Source organism: Enhydra lutris, unplaced genomic scaffold (genome assembly GCF_002288905.1).
Source record: "Enhydra lutris kenyoni isolate GAN:26980312 unplaced genomic scaffold, ASM228890v2 scaffoldscaffold4, whole genome shotgun sequence".
Classification (NCBI taxonomy): domain Eukaryota; kingdom Metazoa; phylum Chordata; class Mammalia; order Carnivora; family Mustelidae; genus Enhydra; species Enhydra lutris.
In genome coordinates this window covers 33,765,096-33,786,067 of record NW_019154088.1, presented here as the reverse complement: position 1 = coordinate 33,786,067, position 20,972 = coordinate 33,765,096, and the positions used below count along the sequence as shown (strand labels likewise).

Here is a 20,972-nt window from a genome sequence, read left to right as displayed (position 1 = left end):
CTGGACCTGTTCAAGAGCTATATACCAGGTAAGGTCTAGATTAACACTTGATGAAAATAGGTGACTTAGAAGAAGATGAAAAAAGGAAATGTTTTAGAGAATCAGCAGAAGCTGGGGTGAGGTGAGGGAAGGAAACTTCTCTGGGTGGTATTCCAGAAGTGGAAGCTTCAAAAGCCTTGTGGCGGAGTTTCAGAGAGGAGAGGCTGGGACTGAACCAGAGTCCTGCTCCCATCTCTGGGACCATGTACTCTGAACGTAGAAGATTTAAAACTTTAGTGACTGATTGACTCCATAAAGTTCTTCAAATCTCTTGGAAGGAAGTATGTACACAAAATACTATCACTTTATTATGATGTCATAAATGATCCCACTATATCACATTAGACTCACCATGTCCTATATCCTGCTTTCGTCAGTCTCTGGTATTTTGGGGAGATTTCAATGATCTCATGTTGTCTTTAGTCAATGAAACAATTCTACTGAGGAAGAGAAATGCCCTTCCTGACTTGGGAACATCCTGTCAAGTGTGGGATGTGTTTCCTGCGTACCGTGTCTCTCTGATGCCATTAGCACCCACACAGTTGTCCAGCCTTTTAGAGAATGATTAAATTGGCCAAGATGGATTTCCCCATCTAGCTGAGAGTCAGCGCTGTCTAGAAGACAGAAGATTTCACTCCTGACTCATAGAATGACTTTTCTCCAAACATTTACACACATTCTTTGGTCTTTTTAGTTTCTCTGTAAGATATTTGTGTTTCTTTTATCACAGTGAGGCAGAAAAGGACAGTATTTTGAAGACTGAAAACTAATTTCAGGAAGATTAAATTAACTTACTCTGACGCATTTTAATTTTCTTTCTAATTTAATTTACTTTCAAAATTTATTAAAAATTTCCGCCAGGGTTCCAGATCCAGTTCATGTATGGGGTGTAATCTGCTCACAGTGGTAAAGAATGGAAATACTTTCAGGCCCACAGGTACCATTTAATGACTAGAGGAGAAAGCATAAGATGAGGGGACTGTGGAGGCTTGGAAATTTGTGTAGTCTTTCCTTGGCTGCACTGATTCACATAACTTCTGTTTTAGCACAGAGGCACATACAACAGTGCATTGTGACTACTGACTTTGTTTTCTGGAACAATCCTGTCAGTTCAAAATAGACAAAAGACCTAGGAATATAAAAAGACACCTTGGGTATCCCCAGTTAATGTTTCAAGTCATCTCTATAGCTTATACAGTAAATGAAATAAAAAAGAGACATAAAAGAGACTTTTCCAATTTATAGCTAGTATTTAATAGTATAGTAATTAAGAGCAACAAGCTTTGATGTCAGGCTGCCTAGGTTCGAATTTTGGTTCCACTATATCAGAACTGTGTGACCTTAGGAAATGTACATTCCTCTTTGGGCTTCTGTTTCATCATTGGTAGAATGGAGATACAAATTGGGTTATTATGAGGATTAATGTAGATGTATTTAGCTACAAAGCACATGGAAAAGTACTCAGTAAGAACTAGCTATTATTAGAAAGTACAGCATGGATTAGTACATTTAGACCTCTCAAATCTCACTGTATCCACCCCTCCCTACCCTCCCCAAAAAAGGAAAGAGAATCAAAATGGAAGAAAAAGAAAGAGAGATTCTCACAGACTTCGCTGATTTTTGAGTTAATCTCTCTGTCAACACTTGTTAATAGTGAGGAGAACGTAAGCTTTGAGGTTAAGAAGACACACAATCTAATATTAATCCCACTTGAAATCCCAGTAAAACTGTAATACAGAGCCTTGTAAAATGACAAACCCACAAGAACTTGGAGAACAAGAGGGGAGATAGCAGCAACAAAATCTGGAAGCTGGAAAGGAGATGGACAGGTGGCCACTAACCTTGCAGATACAACAAAGTCAGATTTGAAGAGGGGTAAGCTAAGAACCAACTTAATTTCTCAAAACAATCCAGAACTAAAAAGGAGGCATACTAAATGGAAGTCTATTTCCTACCTCTGGAGAACTGGGTAAAAGCTATTAAAGCAGTATCAGAGTCCTAAATTTGCCCTCCAACCCCACATCCATATTGATTCTGCTGGGGCAGGGGTGAGAAGTCTAAAGGCTCATTACCTGGATGTGGTGAATCAAAGGATCTCTAGATTACAGTACCAAGCTCATTTGACAGTGTGTGTACCATACTGAAAATAGGGATTACGTGAATATATGTGTATTGAAATTAGAATGTAGAGAAACTCAGACTTGTCTCCTTCCTTGGCTCTCAGAAACACTGGCACTGGTGAGGCCTTTACCCTACAGGCAAGAGACTGGAAACTCGCCTTTGGGGAATCTGACCAGGCAAAGGAAAAAACCCTAGAGATACTAATTGGGAATTCCCCAACAAATGGCCCACCCAGATCACCCTACTGTGAAGTCAACAGTCAATAACCCCACCTACACAGAGCTTCTAATCAGCTGTTATGTTTAGATTATGTTTAATCATAAGCAGATAGCAAAGAATCATCACAGGGTGGAGAGCCTGTAAAATGGAAGAGTCTAAAACAAATAAGGAAAATAAATAAGCAAAAGCCTATATATAAAGGGAGAAGGCCTAAACCCCATAAAAACCTATCATTAAAATCCTATGAAATAATGGGGGGCCTGAGTGGCTCAGTTGCTTGAGCCTCTGACTCTTGATCTCAGGATCATGAGCTTGAGCCCCTGGTGGGGCTCCCCATTAAGCAGGGAGTCTGCTTGAGATTCTTTCCCTCTGCCTCTCACCCTGCATGTGTGTGTGTGCATGCATTCTCTAAAAATAAATCTTTAAAAAAATCCTATGAGACCATGCATTCATTAAGCTTTTTTTTTTTTTTTTAAGGACGAAAATAAAGGGCTCTTAGGAATTAAAACATGGCTGCTACCAGGAATTAAAAAAAAAAAAAATCAACAGAAGGGTAGGAAGAGAATATGAAAAGGACTTCTCTTGGGGCGCCTGGGTGGCTCAGTGGGCTAAAGCCTCTGCCTTCAGCTCAGGTCATGATCCCAGGATTCTGGGATCAGGTCCTTTTGGACTCTTTGCTCTGCTCAGCAGGGAGCCTGCTTCCCCCACCACCCTTCCCCACCTGCCTCTCTGCCTACTTGTAATCCCTGTCAAATAAATAAATAAAATCTTAAAAAAAAAAAAAAGAAAGAAAGAAAGAAAGAAAGAAAAGAAAAGACTTCCCAGAAAAGGAGCAAAGAGATAAAAAATAAGAAATTTAGAGGACCAGCCTAGGAGATCTAACATCTGAATAAGAGAGAGAGAGTAAGAAGGGAAGGAGGAAGGGAGGGAGGGAACAAACAGGGAAAACAGACAGGATTCGTCAATGAAATAGTCAAAGAACACTTCCTAAAACAGTAAGATAGTGAGTTTTTAGAATGAAATAGTCCATGGGATTCCTGGGTGGCTCCGTGAGTTAAGTGTCTGCCTTTGGCTCAGGTCATGATCCCAGGGTTCTGGGATTGAGCCCCGTATCATCAGGCTCCCTTCCCTGTTCAGTGGGGAGTCTGCTTCTCCCTCTCCTCTGCCCTTCCCCCCTGCTTGTGCACTCTCTCACTCTCTCTCTTTCTCTCAAAAAAATAAAATCTTTTCTTTTTTTTTAAAGAACTAAATAGTCCATTGTATACTCAACTCAATGAATGGCAAACGACCATATCAAGTCATGCTACTGTAAAAGCTTAGAACACTGGAGACAAAAAGACAATTCCAAAAGCTTCTGGAAGGAAAAAAGTAGACCATATAGAAAAGATCAGGCATCAAAATGTCTTCAGATTTCTGTCCTTCCCATAAGCAGCCTGAGGTGATCTCTGAAAATGGTTCACTACTCATTTGACCCAGAAAGCCCTACAAAATCATGCAAACCAAAAGGTTCAAATCTTCGTGTTCACATTAAGAACACATGTGAAATTGCCCAAGCCATCAAGGGTATGTGTATCTAAAAAGCCACCAAGTATCTGAAAGATGTCACTTTGCAGATGCAATGTGTACCATTCCATCACTACAATGGTAGAGTTGGTAGGTGTGCCCAGGCCAAAGTGTGGGGCTGGATGCAGGGTGGGTGGCCCAAAGAGTGCTGAATTTTTTACTGCACATGCTTAAAAATGCAGAGTCACACTGAACTTAAGGGTTTAGATGTAGAATCTCTGGTCACTGAGCACAGCCAGGTGAACAAAGCCCCCAAGATGCAGCGTAGAACTTACAGGGCTCATTGTCAGATTAACCCAACAGGAGTTCTCCTGCCACACTGAGATGCTCCTTACTGAGAAAGAGCAGACTGTCCCTAAGCCAGAAGAGGAGGCTGCAGAGAAGACAAAGATATCCCAGAAGAAACAAAAAATTATGGCCCGGGAGTCAATTCTGCATAAAATAAATGCAAATAACAGTAAGAAAAAAAAAAAAGTTTTCAGACTTCTGACACTGCAAACAAAGCACTGTCTTCAAAATTCTGAAAGAATGTTTCTAACCTAGAGATCTATTTTCAGCCACTCTTGCATATATAAGAATAATACAAAAACACTTTCAGACATGGATGCCTTCCAAAATTTTACCTCCCACGCACCTTCCTTAGGAAGCTCCTGAAGAATGTTTTCCACCAGACACTAAACCAGGAAAGAGGAAGGCAGGAAATAGGAGAGAGAGAATGGGAAATACATGAAGGATGGTGAAGAGAGATTCCAGGATAAGGGCTGTGTATAAGAATCAAAGGGCAATTGATCAGGATTAGAAAGTGCCTTGAGAGATGCCCACACTAGGGACAGTCATCACCATGATCCCCACTGCCATGACATTAGCATTTTCACTGGAGAATCAAGTGCCTGTGTGAGCTCGTACTTGGCTGTCTTAAGCAAAGTCTGGAGTTACTATACTCCCACTCCTTGCCTTGCTGCCTGGATCAGTGAAGACTTGCATTTTACTGAAAAGGCAAAAACATTTTACTTTGATCTACTCTTAAAAACTGGAGGAAAGGGCGCCTGGGTGGCTCAGTGGGTTGGGCCGCTGCCTTTGGCTCAGGTCGTGATCTCAGGGTCCTGGGATCGAGTCCCGCATCGGGCTCTCTGCTCAGCGGGGAGTCTGCTTCCCTCTCTCGCTCTCTCTGCCTGCCTCTCTGCCTACTTGTGATCTCTCTCTGTTAAATAAATAAATAAAATCTTAAAAAAAAAAAAAAAAAACTGGAGGAAAGCCACATGAGTTTAGAGGCAGTAAACAGCAGCCTGTAATGTTTGACCATATTTCTGTCCAATGTTGTACAACTCATTCAAACTACAACTCTGCAAGATGTCTTCGCTGTGGTAAAAACCTCTGTTTCCTAAGACTCATGCATAACCCTAAGCCCTTACCTCACCAGAAGGGACTCTTAGGAGCTCTCAGAGAAGATTCTGTTCACCTTCTCTGGGGGGGGGGCGGAATTGTCATCTAACAGCGACAATACTTGTCTTTCCTCACATGCCTAGGGCTGAACTTGCACTCAGGTTTTTCAAACCTAAACAAAGAAAAGCAAGGACATTACACTGTACTCACGCTGTGGGCATGGGGGACGAAGAGGTTGGCAGGAGGAAGAAAAATAAATTAGGGCACATAGAGAGCGTTTTAATTTTAACGGTAGGTACAGGAGAATTAGTTTTATTATTACTCTGTACACTATACATTCACATTTAAGTGTTCTTTATGACATATTACATACACACCAGAGGCTTTGTAATATGAATCAGACAAAGGTCCCAATATTCTAACATTTTTAAGGTACAAAAGAGCAACCTCATATGTTTAAATTAATATCAGTTCAGGGGGTGCCTGGGTGGTTCAATAGGTTAAGTGTCCAACTCTTGGTTTTGGCTCTTTGGTCATGATCTTGTGGTCCTGGGATCAAGCCCCATGTCGGGCTCTGACTCAGTGTGGAGTCTGCTTCAGATTCTTTCTCCCTTCCCCTCTGCCCCTCCCTGCTCACGTATGCACGTGCTCTCTCTCAAATAAATAAATACACTTGATCTTAGCCAAAAGGCCAAGAAGCGATCCCTCAAATAAATAAATAAAATGTTAAGAACAAAACAACTAACAGTTCAGGCTTAGCAATTTACCTGTGGCCTTGAGGCAAGTCAAGAGTCCAAGTTTCCCCATTTGCAAGACACAGAGTGAAAAAATACAACAGCGAATTTCTTTGATGTAATGAACTCTCATAACTGCGTAACTCTCATATTATGTGTGCCCAATATAGTAATTCCTGTCCTCTAAAAGATAAAATGTGACACTAATGGGGGGAAATTCCTTTGTGTTTCCCAGAGAAAAGATCCAGAAAATATATTCACATAACTATAGTTTAATATAATGTAACAAGGAGAACTTAGGAACAGTTTTTAGAAATCCCCAAACCCTCACATTTCCCTCACTTCTGCTTTTCTTAGCAGAAATGGGGGCACGGAAACTGGAAATGACAGGAAGCAATAATGGGGATGTGATTTGAGGGAGAGCTGTGAGAGGAAGAATTAGATATAAAATGAGACAACTGTGCTCACTACTCTCTTATCAAGGCAGAGAGATGGGTGGATGGAGTTGGTTCTTGGTAGAAGAGCTATTTTGAGGCTCTTTTTCCAAGTACATAGATTAAAAATTCATGTGAACTAAAAAGAAGACTCTTCTACTTTTCTCCCGTTAGCTATAATTTACTGGGCAATTCTAATGGGTCAGAAGCACTTTAAATGTCTTTATATACATCATCATTTCATCCTCACAGATGTCCTATGATTCTGGTACCATTATTACCACCCTGCTCCTAAGGCCTTTTTACAAATGAGGTAACAGAGGTTCAGTAAGGTTAAGAAAATAGCTCACAGTCACAGGCCAGTAAAAAGCAGAGCCAGGTTTCAAACCTACATTAATCCTAACCATTCTCTGAATCAGTAGCGCCCATATTAAGTACCTCTTGATTCTAACTTCTGTCTTTTCAGTACGTTCCATTCCTAATCCTGCCCCTCATTCTATAGCTAACTGTGATTATAATTTTTCCAGTAGCATCTACTGCTCCCTCTTTCCTGGGTAAGTTGTGGAAAACCCCTAGGTACTTTTGTTTGTAAGTCTAACACTATATTTCTCACACTAGGGTATACCCAAGCAGGACCTGGCAATATACTGGGGTACCCTGAAGGCCAGAGGACAAGCAGGCACAACCTCCTTGACTGAGAATTTTACTTCAGCTTTTGTTTGTTTCTGAGAACCTCCTTGTTTTTTATTTGCAAACAGAGATGCTTTAATATTTACAAATTCAAGATCTACACTGTTTTTATTAATTTTTTTTTTATTGATTTATTAGAGAGAGAGAGCATGAGCATGAGAAGTGGGAAGGGCAGATGGGGAGAAGGGGAAGCAGACTCCCACCTGAGCAGGGAGTCCAAAGCAGGACTCGATCCCAAGACCCTGGGATCATGACCTGAGCCAAAGGCAGACGTTTAACCAACCAAGTCACCCAGGCGCCCCTACACTAACTTTTAAGATGAAACAAGTAAGACTCCAAAGATATTTTTTACTTGCAGCAGGGTCATCTATTCCAAACCCTGGGTATAGGAGCTCTTTCTCTTTTGCAAGTAGTGTGAGGTGACCACTGGATTGTAAAATAAGTCAGCTAAGAACAGCACTCTGCCCAGCCCAAGAACAGAGTCATAACATGGAACATGACCCCAATCTGACTATTCAAAGACAATTACAAAACTTTGTACTTGGAAATACATATATTTTTAAAAATGCAATTTTTAGAGTAATATGTTTAATGATGGCATCTTTGTGAAAAATAATTACGTATGTATGCATGAAAACAGTCTTGAAAGACACACACTTATCAGTGGTTTCCTCTGGGGAGCAGGACTGAGAGAACATTCAATTTCTATCATTTGATATTTGACTTTTTCCCCAGTGATATATATACTACTTTAGTAAGGATGAAAAACTTTTAAAGGTTAAAAAACAGCAAAAAGAAGGTGGGAGACATGGATGAAGGCTGTCAAAAGATACAAACTTGCAGATATCAGGTAAGTTAGTTCTGGGATATGATGTACATCATGGCAACCACAGTTAACAATACTGGACTATATATTTGCAAGTTGCTAGGAGAATAGATCTTAAAAGTTCTCATCACAAGAAAAAATTGTATCTATGTGAGGTGATGGATATGTTAACTAAACTTAGTGTGGTAATCATTTCACTATGTATATATGAAATATATATATATATATACATATATATATATAAAATCATTGTGCTATACACCTCAAACTTATACAACATTTTATGTCAATTCTATCTCAATAAAACTGAGGGGACAAACAGCAACCATAGCACCCAAAGTAATCCCAAAAACTAAAGATAAAAAAGGATCCTAGAGTTCTTCCAAGTCAGTAATCCTCTGAATGATTGAGCCTGAAGGTCAATTTGAAAGTCAGCAGATTTCCGGTAGGTTCTGCCTGAATTTAGTTCAATTCAACAAATATGGCGTCCACTCTGGCAGGCACCATCTGAGGTGCTGGGATATTTAGATCTTTATGTATCAATAAGATTCACCTCTTTTCTTCCAAGAGTTCATTCCATAGAGGGGAGACAGACATGTAAACAAATCACTGTAATATATATGATTTTAATGCAATATAATGAATACAGAAACTTATCAAAGGAATGTAACTATTCTGTTCCAGGTACTGTCCTAAGGACAGATGGACATCAGAGTGAATAAGACAATGGCTCCACCCTCAAGGAGCTCAGAGCTCAGTGGGAGTAAATACGAAGTGTTGGTAGAATCTCTACAAGGGAGGGAGAAAAGAGGGGCCTCTGAAGTTTTAAAAGGTAAAATGCAATGCCCCAGAAAGATGGGGGAGAGGGAGGGGACAGCATTCTAGATGAAAGAATTGGAAATCCAAAGGCACATATGTATGAAATAGCATGTATGTTTAGGGCAAGACAGGAATTTTTAGGTCTGGTGGGTTGTACAGTGCTGGGGAGGGAGAAGGAGGAGCTGAGAGGGTGAGAGACAGGCTGAGAGGTACATAGAGATCAAATAAGCAAGAGTGCTTATTTGCACTGCACAGTACCTTGGGTTTATGGGATGACAAGCCTCTGAAGGGCGGTAGGAACAGAGCAGTGACACATTCAGATGTCCACTTCAGAAGGAACATTCTCACTGAGCCTCAGAAGGTGGGAAGGCCAGTTACTAGACTTTGGAGCCGTGAGAGAGGAAAAGAGTCTCGCTAAGATAGGACAAGGTAGACAAGAGCAGCACTGCCCGTGTGAAATAGAACCTGACCTATAGGGGCACCTGGGGGGCTCAGTGGGTTAATCAGGTCATGGTCTCAGGGTCCTGGGATCAAGGCCCGCATTGGGCTCTCTGCTTAGTGGGGATCCTGTTTCCCACCCGCACCCCCGACCTGCCTACCTCTCTGCCTACTTGTGATCTCAGTCTGTCAAATAAATAAAAATCTTAAAAAAAAAAAAAAAAAAAAAAAGAACCTGACCCACAAATAAGTTTGGCAGTGACATAAAAAATCAAAAAGGAACACATGAAATAAAGATTAATAATACACTTTTTCCTTAACCCACTATATCGAAAATATTTTTTCAATATGAAATATAAATATTGTTAACAAAACAGTTTCTATCCCTTTTTTATACAGAGTTTTCAAAATTGGGTATGTATTTCACACTCCTAGCACTTCTCAATTTGGTTAGTCACAGTATAAGTGCTCAACAGCTTCACTGGCTGGTGGCTATCATCTTAGTGCAGGACTGGAGGGATTAATTTAGGAAGCCATATTGGCAGGATCTGTTAACTGAGTAGCGAACAAAAAGGTAAAAAAAACCTGGAATTGCTGGCTTGGGCAACTGGCTGGAGGGTGGTATTGGCAAACCAAATAGAGGATACAGAAAGAAGAATAGGTCTGAAAGAGGAGAAGCAGGAGAGATAGAATGTCTGGTTTTAAGGTGTTAACTTAGCAATGAAGTGATGTGCCCATGGTGACCTCGCTAGTACATGACAGACCAGAATTCTGATCCAGATCTCTTTGATGCCAAATCTTTTCTAAAGATTCCTTTGAGGGAGGGGGGTGTTTGATAAAAAGAAGGATAAGGCATGGGAGGTCAAAGTGTTCCTTTGTTTTCAATCGATGAAATACCTTCACACTGACACATGTCAAAAAACAAACCAAAAAGATAAAAATAAAAAACCCCAAGTATGTGAGGTTGTACAATTCCATCTCCAAATTAATAATTTCTTGCATTAACAGTACAGCCATAAAAAATGCAATCATCATTTTCAATATTTTTGAAGATAGCAAGGGATTTTTTGAAATGTTCCTAATTTTTCAAATCTAATGTAAAACATATACTTTCCACAGTACCATACCCTACTTTGTAAATATATACACCTAGCCTAGAAGCGGGACTTTCAGATATCATCAAAATTATGTTCATACTGTAGGTGAAGATATTAATTTTTAAGAATAACCTAATAGTCATAAAAAATGGATAAAAAAAGAATAACCTAATAGTCAGAAAATTACTAAGGCCTTCAAATATTCTAAAGAGTCAAAAAGTGAAGGGATCCAGTCTGATTCTACATGCTAATTCAAAGATGTTTACTTGAACTAAATTTTGTTTTTTCCTCTAATATCTGCATATGCCTAGGAATACAACATCAGAAAAATGGAAATTCTTAAGGTAGGTGGCATCACAGCTCTCCTTAAGATTTGCTGTCTCAAAACACAACTGATTGCCTTAGGAATGACTATGATCACACACACACAGACAAAGGTATCTATGAATGGGAATAAACAAACAAACAAAATAATCTTTTCAAAGGCATGATTTTCCAAAACAGAAACAGGTAAACTGAGAAAATTAACCTGTGTAGGTTTTAAAACAAAGAAAAGAATGGTTTAAAAGTTGACCACTAGCCAGGAAGTAGTAGCCACAGTATTTCTAAAGGATGATAAAATTAGACCGTGTGTGTACAGAATGGTAGGAAATAGTCTGAGTGGTAACACTGGTGACAGTGAAATGATTTATAAACCACCAACTCTATGCCAGTTGGTACCACATTTCTCTTAAGCACTCTTGTTTCAAAAAGTTTTCTAATTTTTTTTTTTTTTTAATAGAGAACAGAGCAGAAGGCCCTTGGTTTTCTTCCTTCCTTTCTTTCTTTCTTTCTTTCTTTCTTTCTTTTTCAAAGATTTATTTATTTGACAGACAAAGATCACAAGTAGGCAGAGAAACAGGCTGAGAGAGAGAAAGGAGGAAGCAGGCTCCCCACTGAACAGAGAGCCCCATGTGGGGCTCGATCCCAGGACCCTGGGATCATGACCTGAGCCAAAGGCAGAGGCTTCAACCCACTCTAGGTGAGCCACCTAGGTGCCCCGGCCCTTGGTTTTCCACAGTTAGACAAGGCAGGACAATGAAAGGGAAACTTGTTTCAATGTGACAAGCCACTGAGTTGACGTGGCAACGGTATGGCTTCATTCATTACTGCTATTAGGTAACGTATGAAATGCAGAATAAATATTGTGCCTAGTATCCATAACCTGGAGAAAGGAACAAGAATCCTGCTTGTAAGATGCAGACTAGGCAGGCATCTAATTCTGGAAAATACTGCAATTGGGAGTTATCAGAACAAAATAATTTTATGAACTGTCTTAGCTTGGGCTGCCATAACAAAAGATCGTAGACTGGGTGGCTTAAACAACAGAAACTTATTTCGCACAGTTCTGGAGGCCAGAAAGTCTGAGATCAGGGTGACCGTGTGCTCAGGTTCTGGTAACGGCTTTGTCCCTGGCTGGCAGACAGCTGCCTTTCCACTGTGCCCTTGGCATGGCAGAGAGAACTCTCATCTCTTCCTTTCTTATAAGCACACTAATCACACCATGAGGACACCCCCATGACTTCATCTAAACCTAAACATTGGTGGTTAGGGCTTCACTTGTGAACTTGGCAGGGGTACACATGAATCAGATCGTCTATTCTTGTTCTTCATCACGCCTGATCTAACCAACTCATGATATGCTGCCAAGCTGGCATTCAAATGCTGAGAATGTGATCATTCGCTTTGAAAAAATGTCATTTGTTTTCAGGGAAGCGGAACATCTCTGAAAAAAGCACGGGATGTGGATTCAGTGTAGTACTAGAGAGCTGTTAATTTCTGGGCAAGTCACTTAGCTTCCGAGCCGGTTTCCCCGTATGTAAAACTTACTCCAAAAACATACGTAAGGATAAAATCAGATAATATCTATGAAAGGACTCAGTAAGCTTTAAAAGACCACATATTGTTATTGATAGGGTATGAAAGCACAAAAATGTGGTACACTGATACACAGGTTTGACAGACCCTCAAAGATTAAGATGTTAAGAGAATTAAGTTTTCAGGAAAATACAGTGAACATATAGTTTCAAAGATCCTTTACTTTAATTCCTTGATTTAAGCACACCTATTTCTTCTTAGTTCCACTGTTGTCACCTTAGTTCAAAATGCCATTAGGTCTCCTGATCAGTCTTTTTTTTTTAAAGACTTCATTTATTTATCTGCTATATATATAGAGAGAGAGCACAAGCAAGGGGAGTGGCAGACAGAGGGAGAGGGAGAAGCAGGATCCCTGCTTAGCAGGGAGCCCGATGGGGGCTCCATCCCAGGACCCTGGGATCATGACCTGAGCCAAAATCAAGAGTCAGACGCTTAACTGACTGAACCACGTAGGTGCCTCTGGATTGCCATTGCTGTAATCAGTAACTCACAGAGAGCTAGCTGGCTCTAGCTTCTCTCCTCATCTAAACTTCTCAAAAGACTAGTATACAATTTCTTTCTTGCTATCCATTTACTCCTTAACCCCTTAAGGGATGGCTTAACTCCTATCACTGCATTAAAGCTGATCCCACTGAGGCCATCAGTCATTTCCTAATTATTGATTCCAGTGAACATATTTTAGTCCTTGTATTAGTCTGTTTGAGCTGCTATAACAAAACTACCATACTGGGTAACTTATGAATAGCAAGCATTTTTTTCTCTCATTTCTGGATGCTGGGAAGTCAAGTTCATGTCACTGCAGATTCCATGTCTGGTGAGGGCCTGACTCTGTGTTCATAGATAGCCATCTTTTCACTGTGTCCTCACATGGCAGAAGGGCAAGGGACATCCCTCTGGCCTCCTTTATAAGGATACAGTCCTATCCAGGGGGGATCTGCCTTCATAACATAATCACCTCCCAAAGACCCCATCTCCAAATAATATCACATGCCAGGTTAGACTGCAACATGTGAATTTCACGGGGAAATGTAAACATTCAGACCTTTTCTCCTCTATTTGGTACTCCATTTTTTCTTCCTGAAACCGTGAGTTCTGTGAGTCCATACTCTTATCCTTCTCCTTGTACTCCAACCATTCCTTGTCATCTCTTATTTTGAGCTCCTCTTCCCCCTTAAATGTTGCAAAGAATCAAAAAGAATCAAAAGAGCATGACACAAAGAGCCCAGAGTACTATATCAAGAAAGAGGGGATAAATAGATCTGTTACAGAAGAATGAACATGGATTTTGGAAGGAACTGTGTCTAATCCTGTGACTTTACCACCTACTAGCTATGAGACAAATTACTTAACCCTTTCTGAGCCAGAGTTTCCTTATCCTTAGGGAAGAAATACCACTATCTGTGAAAACGTTATGAAAATTAAATGAAATGCTGCATATAAAATGCCTCACATGGGCACCTTCCACTTACTCTACAGAACATTCTCAACAAACAGCAGCTCCCATTTCCCCACAATAGTCACTGGTAACACTGAAGAGCATCATTTCAATTAAGCAGTGACGATGATGGTAAGCTGCCTCAGGTTAAGGCATCAAGTTATGAAGTACTAAAAATAGGGAACAATAATTGAAAGAGGAAAAGGATTTGAGAGAGTTAACCTTGTCTGAAGTCTAAAAAGGATGAAGCAAGTTAAGTGCCAAGAGGGAAGTGAGCCCAGGGGAGCCCTCATGTCTTACATATAATTAGCATATGCCCCCAAATTATTTGAGGTAGAGAACCCTCAATGGCCTTTAAAGGATGCAATTTGCAACAGGGATAGAAGCTGTAGGGGGCTGGACATGGAAAAGATCACAGGACAAATGAGCCACCTCATGGAAGAAAGTTTTGATGGAGCTGATGCCTGATACTTTTGATCATTTCAGCAAAGATCTAGGAAACAAAATATTTAGGAAAATTAGTTTCTAAAGCAGATTTGAATTCAAGCATCTTTGGGCCTGTTAATGAATGTGAAGCACAGAGCTAGGGAATTTGTGTGTAGGAAACATTCCTTAATGGCACAATCTCTAAACCTTTCCATCTGATTCTAACTATAATAGATGTGCAAACAAACATACTTCTCAATTTTTCCAAACCTACATGCACAAAGAATTACTCTCTTCAAACACACATTTCATTCTAATAATGAATCTTGACATGATAGTTTTCTTAGATAAATTCAAAGTTATCTCATGGGGCGTCCAGGTGGCTCAGTCAGGTAAGGGGCTGCCTTCAGCTCAGGTCATGAGCTCAGGATCCTAAGATCCAGCCTTGCATCGGGCTCCCTGCTCAGTTAAAAATCTGCTCTCCCTCTCCCTCTGCTGGTTCCCCTGCTTGTGCTCTCTCACTCGTGCTCTCTCTCTCAAATAAATACAATCTTAAAAAAAAAAAAAAGATAAATTCAAAGTTATTTCAGGTGGGCAGGACATGTGTGTGAAACTATCAGTAAGTATTTTCATCTTCATATGTTGATTACAAGGAAAACCTAAGTTACAAAGAATTTAGAACTGTGCAGAGTCACAAGGCAAGATAATGGTATAATGGAATCCAATGCTATTCTTTTTTCCAAAGCTCTCTAGTAAATACAAGAAATGCAATGTTGTCTTCAAAGGACAGTACATAGACTTCTTACCAATTGCACATTTACTGACCACAAATCAAGGTGGAAGAATCACTGCATAGAAAAAGAAAAAAAGAAAGAAAGAAAAGAAAAGAAAGAAAGAAAGAAAAAGAAAAAAAGATGCTATGATGATTGAAAGGGAAAAGAAAACTAGGAAAAACTTCTCATGTTTTGCTGTACAAAAAGGAAGAGAGGAAGGGAGGAGGGGAGGAAGAGGGAAGGGAGAAAGGGAGGGAGGAAGGGAAGGATGGGAGGGAGGGAGGATGGAGGAAGAGAGAGAGAGAGAGAAGCCAAGGGAGGGAAGGAAGGAAGGAGTGGAGGAAGGGGAGGAGGGAGGGAAGGGAGGAAAAAGGGAGGGAGGGAGGGAGGAAAGTAAGAAAGGAAAGAAGGAAGGAAGGAGGGATGGAGGGAGGAAAGAAAGAAGGAAGGAAAGAGGAAGGAGGGAGGAAGGGAGGGAGGAAGGGGGAGGAAAGGAAGGAAAGAAAGAAAGAAGGAGGGAGGGAGAAAGGAAGGAAGGAAGGAAGGAAGAAAAGGAAGAAAGAAAATAGAGAACTCCTTAAAGGCAGAGAAAAAAAATCCTCCAATTACTACAGAAGGTGAAGAAGGAAGCTGTAAGTGAATTTTAGAGCAGCTTAACACAGGTAGTCTAAGAAAGACACAGGTTGGTTTCTCCACAAAATCTTCCACCCCCTGGAGATGACTGCATGCTTTCCTTAAAGGAAAGGTTTGCTCTCTGCAATGACGGGACATGGCAACCGACTTTATTACAGGAAATTAATTTTGACAAACATCTGAATTAAGCTTAGTAGACAAGGCCACCATGTGGAGTTGAGCTGGCTGCGCACTACACAACTGCAACACAACATTCACAGACTAAAATATGAGAGACACCCTGTGGACTTAGGCGTAGCAGCAGCCCTGATGGCAGGGATGTATTAAAAACAATTAGAGCTCCAAGAGGGCAGGGAGTTTTTCTGCTTCATTCACAGTATCCCCGGCACAAAGAACAGGGCCTGGTGCTTCGGATCATCAATTAAAATGTGCTGCGCTATGAATGCACTTATGAATGAAAGAAAAAGGGAAAATGGAAGTTTGAGAGCAGAGGGGAAGTATAGGTTAGAGCAGGATTTCTTACAACTGGAAGAAACTGACCAAGTAAAAAATCCAGAACCTTGGAATGTAATTCCTGCCTGTCACAAAGGAGGACAAAGATGAGAGGACAGAACCAGTTTTGAACTGTCTTGTCAAGTTTTATTTTGCTCTGGCATGGACTTATTAAGAGTCAAGCCAAAGTTATATAATAAAGAAGGGTAGAAAGACCATGTTAGCGTAGATGGGAAATTTTCTTCTTAGTTAACAGGCTAAGTATATCAAGAAAAGTTCACTCAATTACTTTTTTTCTAGCAAAAGTATCTACGTGTCCATTCCCACACAGGGAGGTAGAAGTCCAAAGAAAAGAGGATTTTCATTATAAAATGAACCCCCCCAAATAAATTCTTGAACACACAATCAAGTAATAGAAACAATGCGGAAGTGATTTCTAAATTGTTATATGCTACCACAGCGTTAGCTATTTTTATTATCCAAGTAATAGAAACAGAGTTCATAAAGATTAACCAATTAATGTCTGCTGACCATATCCTGAACTTTAGCATATATGATGTACACAAAATATGTAACATTTTATTCCTTGTGTATACTTGATTTTCATTCTGTTCTATTTATCAGGTTTCAACTAGACCTAAAGTTCTGTTTCCTTAAAACCCAAACCCTCAACATCGCCTTTACATGATCCCATAAATATACATATAGAATTTCTAAGGACATGGGCTATAGCTGTTTCTGTAGCATTCTTTTTTTTTTTTTTTTAAGACTTATTTATTTTTAGAGAGAGAGCATGTGCGCATGGGAGTGGGATAGAGGGAAAGGGAGAGGGGGCAAAAGAATTTCAAGCAGACTCCCCGCTGAGCACGGAGCCTGATGTGGGGCTAGATCTCACGGCCCTGAGATTGTAACCTGAGTGGAAACCAAGAGTCAGATGCTCCACCCACTGAACCACCCAGACTCCATGCTGTGGAATTGCTTTACACATTCAGAGCATTAAAAATTCCAACTACAGGGGCGCCTGGGTGGCTCAGTGGGTTGAGCCACTGCCTTCGGCTCAGGTCATGATCCCAGGTCCTGGGTTCAAGCCCCACATCGGGCTTTCTGCTCAGCAGGGAGCCTGCTTCCTCCTCTCTCTCTGCCTGCCTCTCTGCCTACTTGTGATTTCTATCTGTCAAATAAATAAATAAAATCTTTAAAAAAAAAAAAAATTCCAGCTACAAAAATTTATTTGAAGAGCACTGATGCCTCTCTACCTCCTACTACGAGTCCTCTGATGACACAGCACAAACAATTCTTCTCACCAAGGAAATCTGCTAAAGTTGCTCTAAATTCTGAGCAATACAAAAGTACTTACTGACCCATATTTTTTCTGTTCACAATCTGTTTTCTGCCATGGGTTTTGGCACACACCATCTGTAACTTCCATTAAAACAACAGAAACCAAACAAAACAAGAACATATAGCTCTTCGTTGTGTAAACAAATCTATAGTTGGCTTCTCTAGGAGGAACCACTCCTACTCATGGCCACCTGATGTTTATCAGGATATACCAGTAGATAGCTGTGAAAAATAAAGAGTGGGAAGTTCCCTGTAACCAAAACAAAAAATGTTACAGAAACTTATGTGATCCTTAGCAATACTTGTCTCCTATCTACTGTACATTTAGGAGTTTGTAAGTTATAGAACCTACCAGATAAAGGACAACTGGTATGTATTCTCTTCATGTGGCAATGTGACGTACCAAGTCAATAAAGCTTTATTTTTGTATGGGTAATAAATCCAAATGGTTCCAAATCCAAAAGAAACCAAAGGGTATTTACTGAAAAGTGTCCCTCCCACCCTATCCTCTAGCCACCCAGCTCCTCTTCCCAGTGGCCAACAACACTCTCCGCCTCTTGGGGGGCCTTCTCAAGAGACATGAACAAGCAAGTGTGTATGTATTTTCTTTCCCCTTCTTTGCACAATTGGTGGCATAACGTATACTACTTCTAGGTAGACTCTTAAGGGCTTCTCCCACGATGCCCAGTATCCCACAAGGATAGGGGAATAGGCTTCTTCTTGCATGTTGTTGTTGCTGTTGTTGCGTTGATAGAACAAAAGCAGCTTCCTGAAGTGCTATATCATGAAGGAGTCTGAGGCCAGCAGGCTTAGAAAGTATGTTATGAATGTTTTGTAATACCTGCGACAGCCATTGATTCCTGTTCTGTGTCATACTTTATCTTCTACATGCTCCTATTGTTAAAACTACCACCCTTTATTATGCTTGAGACTCTTTTATTGGGACTTTTAAAATTCTCTTTTATGTATATAAGGTAAGGTGCTTACCCAGCCCAGGGCCTAGCAAGTAACAGCATTTAATTATTGATTTAGTAAAATATTAGTATATCATTAGTAAATATTAGTAAAATATTAGTATGTTATTAGTAAACATTTATTTACTGAGTGAATCCCACAGCAAAATTCCCAATGTTTGGGGAGAATAAGAGAGCTCTGCATATTTATAAATGAACTACTTCCCTCCATGCAAAGACAGATTTAATCAACCCTGGAACTGTAGAGGTACAATGATGGTGTCTTTGAAACATACATGGCAGTGTTTTCCCTGTCCCTGTCAGAATTTATAGCAGGGCCCTCTGGCACTCAACCTGCTTGGGAAAAAAAATACATCTACAGAACTTTACACAGGATTCTATGTGCATAATCACTTGGTTTCCAATCACTGCCATCTACCGAGAAAATGGTTGTATAACACGTGATTTCTGAAACAAAGGTGAGGTGGGGAAGGAGGTCAGGTGATGGTGAAGTAAAACTGAATGGAAACATCATGAGTGAGAAAGAAAGTTTATGATTATTTTTTTAAAAATCCAGTGAATGAGAAAAATTAACTAAGAACATTTCAACTAAACCTTACTCATTTGAGACTCTATCTGCTAATCATTCTCAAACTTCCATTTTCCATATAAGTATTGCCATCTACAATATGTGTAGGAATCATGGTATTTTTTAGGGGGGGAGTAACTGAAATGAAAAGCCTGGCACACTACATGCTAATGTCTTCACGCCCTTTAAATACATGCATTTATCAAAGTTACATGGTACGTTATCTCTTTATCACATATTTTGAAAGGTATTAATACTTAATGGGCTGCTTATTATCTTTTAAAAATATTGTAAAGCTAGAGCTTATGATTTTAAGTCTTCAAAGTTTATACTATATAAACTCTTAATAATGAAGAAAAAGAAATAGTTTATAATTTTGAACCAGAATTTTAAGAAATATTTTAAATATGCCCAAATTCTTTTTTTTTTTTTTTTTTTCTTTTTTTTGTAAAATAAACACTGGGGCTTTTCAAAGAAAAATAAAAAGAGGCCCTTTTTTTTTTTTTTTTAAGATTTTATTTATTTATTTGACAGACAGAGATCACAGAGAAGCAGGCAGAGAGAGAGGAGGAAGCAGGCTCCCTGCTGAGCAGAGAGCCCGATGCGGGGCTCGATCCCAGGACTCTGGGATCATGACCTGAGCCGAAGGCAGAGGCTTTAACCCACTGAGCCACCCAGGCGCCCCAAGAGTCCCTTTTTTGAAGTGAAAAGAATCTTTTAATTTTGATGGGATTCCTCTCTGCTGATCTGTGGGTTAACCTAGAGACGGACAGGATGGAAAAGGAGGAAGAACATCAAAAATGAACAGACTGACTCAGATTTATAGGTATAAGCTGGAAAAGCCTGAATGGAGTTATCCCAAAACACAGGTGATCTTCCTGCTCCCAAGAGAATATTATACCAGTATGTTGTACTGTCACAATACAGCTTTTAAGATAAATAAATGGAATCCATTAAAGCTGTATTTTAGAATTAAAAAGAAGAAATTTGATTTTGGAGATAATTGAAGATAACGAATAACATTAAGACCAGTGAAAATTTTTGTGGGTTGTTTAACCAACTATTGTCAATTGCGTGTTAAATTTCATCTTTCTTTTCAAATCTCATCCTATGAAGGATATAGCATGGGTTTTGTTTTTTTTTTATTCTTAAATTTTTTAAAGATTTGTTTATTTATTTTAGAGAGTAGGTGTGAGAGAGTGCACCCCCGTGTGAGTGGGGGGAGGGCAGAGGGAGAGAATCTTGAGACCAATTCCCCGCTGACGGAGAGCTAAATGTAGGGCTCCATCTCAGGACCTATGAGATCATGACCTGAGCCCAAACTAGGCACCCTGTGACATGAAAACAGGAAAATTTGAAAATAGGAGATTTGAAAATACGAGAAAAGGTGATATTTAGTACTTCCTGTACTCCGAAGTACTACTTTGCTACCTGGTGTTATTTGAGCAATGCTGTCTGAATCAGCCCTTCTTCTTTCCCACGCCCTCAACTCTAGTTACCAAAATCTAACCAAAAAATAAAGAACCAATTAAATGGTGATGTCTATCCATAAAGTATTTTCTGATTCCTCCTTACCTAGGAGTAGTTTTCCTTAGCCTAGGAATTTTTTTTAGCTTTTTTCTTAAATACTTCTTAGGGCCCCTATAAATATTCTACAGATTAACAATTTGAGTATTTACAAGATTTGCAAGATCATAAAGTCCTTGACAAGGAGAGAATAGCATCTCGTTCATCTCTGCATCTTCCACAATGTCTCGCCCTATGCCGGGCACTGGAAAGGAAGGCAATAAAGATTTCATGAATAATACATGTTTACATTTGAAAGTTTACATGGCTCACAGTAAACCAAGTAATTCTTTTGAAAAACATCATGGCACAAAGATCTACTACAGAAGGGTTTTCATTAAATATTTCTTGGTATGGGGTGCCTGGGTGACTCAATTGGTTAAGCATCTGCCTTCAGCTCAGGTGATGATCTCAGAATTCTGGGATGCCCCATGAATGGAGCATGGAGCCCCATGTTGCACTGGACTCCCTGCTCAGCAGGGAG

The 20,972-nt window shown here is 39.9% G+C and overlaps 1 protein-coding gene and 1 pseudogene across 1 annotated transcript in view; one reads left to right on the top strand and one right to left on the bottom strand.

The window, feature by feature from the left end:
- LOC111159905 (KIAA0391 ortholog) overlaps positions 1-20,972 on the bottom strand; it is a 141,911-nt gene that overhangs the window by 19,019 nt on the left and 101,920 nt on the right. The gene's annotated exons all lie outside the window — the stretch shown is intronic.
- The window catches only part of LOC111159041, a 55,137-nt pseudogene continuing 37,995 nt past the window's right edge, over positions 3,831-20,972 (top strand).